The sequence below is a fragment of the Sturnus vulgaris genome, unplaced genomic scaffold (genome assembly GCF_052056855.1).
Source record: "Sturnus vulgaris isolate bStuVul1 unplaced genomic scaffold, bStuVul1.hap1 Scaffold_719, whole genome shotgun sequence".
Taxonomy (NCBI): Eukaryota; Metazoa; Chordata; class Aves; order Passeriformes; family Sturnidae; genus Sturnus; species Sturnus vulgaris.
The window spans coordinates 1-3810 of record NW_028276649.1 but is presented as its reverse complement, the minus strand read 5'-3'; the positions used below and the strand labels follow the sequence as shown (position 1 = coordinate 3810).

Here is a 3810-nt window from a genome sequence, read left to right as displayed (position 1 = left end):
GTGAGTTTTGTTTCACAGGGGAAAGGGCCACTGGTCGTGTCCAGAGACCTGTGCACCCAGCCAGGTTTCTGCCTGATAAAATTCCAAATGGATGAGGATTTCTCCCAGCCCCAAGCTGCCCCCACCTGTAACCCTGGCTGCCTTTGGGGTGCCCAAAGCCTCCTCTGTGCAGATCTCAGGAACCTGGGAGGGGTGAACAATGTTGCACAGGGAAAAACCCCACAGATTTTATCTCCGGGCCTGGGGCCAGGAGCAGGCATTTGCGTGCTATAATTCCAGAAGGAGCACGGTGTCTCCCAGACCCAAGCCGCATCCAGCTGTGACCCAGCTGCTCTTGGAGTGCCAAAAGCCTCCTCGTAGCTGATCTCAGGAACCCTGGAAGGGTGAGTTTGGTTTCACAGGGAAAAGGCCTCCGTTTGTGTCCAGAGATCAAATAAGGGACTCTGCTTTTCCTCTAGTTCTCCTTCCTGTTTTCACCTGGGCTACAAGGATGGGCATGGCCTGTATTTCTCATATCAAAGTGATGTTACTAAATTTGTCCAGAAGTTCTGATTGTTATTTTTATTAGTAGTAGTAATTTTCTGATAGAAAACACTCTCATTTTGCCTTTCCCACGTTGTTTCCAGGTGCTGCCCAGGATGGACATCTGTGGTCTCAGACCGTGATTCCCGAGGAGCAAGGAAAGCCTTTTCCTCACCTGCACAGTTCAGGTGGATGGGACAGAATTGGTGTGGCCTGACAAGGCAGGAAAAGCTGTCTGTGTTCTGGAGTGCCTTGAAAGCTTTCTCCGTCAGGTTTGGAAGGGGTTTCTCTTTGGGATTTCTTGTGATGCAGCACCACGGGTATCCCTTTGGAAGGGGTTTCTCTTTGGGATTTCTTGTGATGCAGCACCACGGGTATCCCTTTGTGCCAAGTCCAGTGCTAAAGGATTGAAGAACTGACAAGTGGGGTCTGGGAATGAAAATGCCGCTAATAAAATTAAGCAAAGAATACAATAAGAGAAATGAGCATCCTTTTAATGTCTGAAATAGTTAGGAATAAAAATGCTGGAAAAGGCACTCTGAAATTGGTGTCACTTGTCATGGATAAAACCCCAGAGTGAGGAATCAGAGCAGAAGTTGAGAGCTGGAATCCTTCTGCAGTCGACTTAATTTTCTTTTCCTCCTCTCTTTCAGGACAGGAAGAATCACGACTCTCCTGCCATCTTTGCCAAGAGCTGTGGTGTTTTGATCAGCCAAAGCCCAGAGGCTTCAGCACCAGAGGTCTGAGCCTGGAGGGCTCCTGGTGCTGCCGTGCTGTGGGCTATGTCAGAGGATGCAGGGTTCCTCTTTGCCTCCTGCTGGGATTAACTGCCATGGGAATGTGGGATCTGGGTGAAACTCCAGCTCTCCTGGTGTTCAGGGGAGCAAGGTCTGAGGGACTCCTCTCTGGGGATGTGCGGTGAAGGACTGAATAGTGTGAAGGAGAGTATTTATAAACTGTATCACTGTTTCTCCCAAAATTGGGGTGGAGCGGTGATGGGGGTGGTTGGGTTTGGTCTGGGCCTGTTATTCTTTGTGCAATTTTTAAATTCTCTTGTATGATTTACTGTCCGGTATCTTTCTAACAAAAGCTGACATAAATTTAGATTAAGGATTAGAACTTGGGTCCATTCATTGCAAACATTTGACAAGGCTGGAGGACTGGGGGTGGTGACTGCTCTCAGGAAAGGTTACTTATTAATACTGTGTCAGATTTCCCGCAGTGACTGTCAGGCCTGCATGGCTGTGAGTTCGTGCTCTTCTCACTGGGGAAATAAGTTCAGCAAAATTAGAAATGTTAGAAAAATCCAGCCAAAAAATTCCACCTCTGTACCCTCTAAGTTTTCCCAGTTTTTCCCAGCTAGGAGCTGCACAGAAGTCAGGCAGGGGAAGTGACAACAGGGAACAGCTGAAAAATTCAAAGGCACAAAGAGGAAAGGGGAAAGGTTTCAGAAAACAATTCTATGGTCTAAGAATAATTTCTGATTCCCTACTGAGAAGAACACGAACTCACAGCCATTCAGGCCTGACAGTCCCCTGCAGTGAGAGCTCAGCACACATCCACAGAGGCAAGTCCAGCATCTTAAATGAAAAAATAAAAATAAAAACCAGAAAAAAAAGGTGATTTCTTCTGCTTCAGAGTTATTTCAAGTTCTTAAAGCCAAGCAACATTTGCTCTTGATTTTGGTTGGGTGAATCATGAGCAGTGGGCACGGTCATGCCATTCATTGAGCAGAAAACCCGGGGTCATTTAGAGGGGACACAAGAACTGTTTGTGTAGCGACCTCGGGCTGCAGAGGGGCAGGAGAAAGGCCAAGGAGCTCCCTGGGGCCACCAGGGCCTGTGGGGAACAGAATGGACGCTTGGATGACCAGTGGAGGTGAGGAGTGGATCTGAGTTCATCTACAGGGAAATAAGGAGGGGATACTCTGGAGTGAAAAGCTGAGGTGATGAGTTCACCCACCTGGGCACGAGTTGTGTTTGCACAAAGTGGGAACAGAGGTGAAGGTCAATCCAAAGTCGATCCTGCTTGACCTCTGAATTCCAGGATAAGTTTTACAAGCTGCCAAATGAGGGAGTAAAAAAGACACAAAATGAAACCGAGAGCATTCATGAGGTTCCTGGGAGTCCATTACACTGTTGTCATAGAATTCTTAATGAGTTTTGAGCTTTTAATGACAACAATTCAGTACTTTCTTTGGATTATTCACTGTGTAGGATTTGGGGTTTATCTGGATTTTAAAGGCGTCGTGGTGCCCTGACACTGCTCAGGAGCTGGTAGGAAAAGCAGGGTCAGAGCTCCTGGCAGGCACAGGGTGTTTTTTCCCAGAGTGGACTGTGGAGGAATTGTTTGGGCCTTGGATTGTCCCCTCTGGGTGATGCCAGTTGCTGTGATTTGTGTAATTCCATACATTTAACTCCCAATACTTCCCAGCCCAGGAGCTTGAGCTGACAGGGCAGCACACAGATTGTTCTCTGTGCTGTGCCCCGATTTGGGGTTGGCTGTCAGCTTTGCTAGCTCCCGTGAATTATGCCCATAGCCCCGAATTCCCTGCTCAATTCCCACTGCCATAACCTCACAGCGCCTCATGGAGTGGGGATATACTGTGGCAGGAAGCTCAGCAGCATCGGCACAGGGACAGGTGTATATTCCAAAGAATTTGCTGTTTCAAACCCTCATCCCCCAGCCCCGCCGATGTCCCTGGGGGGCACTTGACAGAGTTACCTGGATTTCAGCTGATTTCACCCCCCCGAGCTCGGGCTCCAGGTGATCTTTTCAAGCAGGAGAAGGCAGGGGCCGGAGGCGCTCGTGGCCCGTGCCGAGGCAGTCCCTGGGGCCACGAGAGGACATCTCTCCTCTGCAGAATTTCAGTTCTTTCCAGAGCCTCAGCAGTGACAGAGGACAAAGAGGAAGATGAGGAGGAGGAAGAAGGGGGAGAGGGTTTGAGAGGAGGGGGAAGCCCAAATCCGTGCTGTGTGCGGAGCTCCGACAGCACGCTGCAGCCCGCAGCTCAGTGTGAGCACGGGGCAGAGGAGGCGATTTCTGGCATTCAATCACCCTGAGGCGGGGCCCGGCACCGCCCCTGCAGCACCGTCCCCAACACAGCTCGGTACCCGCTCCGGGATCACCCGGCCCCGCCCCCGGTGCCGCCCGGGACCACTGGGGGACCCGCCCCTAAAGCACCGCCCCGGCCCCGCCCGGTTCCCCGTCCCCGGACCTCCGTGCCCCGCCTCGCCAAGCCCCGGCTCCGCCCCGAGCCTGCCCGGGCTGCGCCGGGACCATCGCTGG

The 3810-nt window shown here is 51.2% G+C and overlaps 2 long non-coding RNA genes across 2 annotated transcripts; one reads left to right on the top strand and one right to left on the bottom strand.

Moving 5' to 3' along the window:
- The first annotated feature begins 389 nt into the window (after positions 1-389).
- LOC148217519 (uncharacterized) lies at positions 390-2143 on the top strand. The gene is made up of 2 exons (XR_015801020.1): positions 390-794; positions 1176-2143. It is a non-coding gene; the product is annotated as an uncharacterized LOC148217519 (long non-coding RNA).
- LOC148217518 (uncharacterized) lies at positions 850-3378 on the bottom strand. The gene is made up of 3 exons (XR_015801021.1): positions 3247-3378; positions 2485-2583; positions 850-937 (listed from the first exon to the last, which is right to left on the bottom strand). It is a non-coding gene; the product is annotated as an uncharacterized LOC148217518 (long non-coding RNA).
- Between the last annotated feature and the right edge of the window lie 432 nt (positions 3379-3810).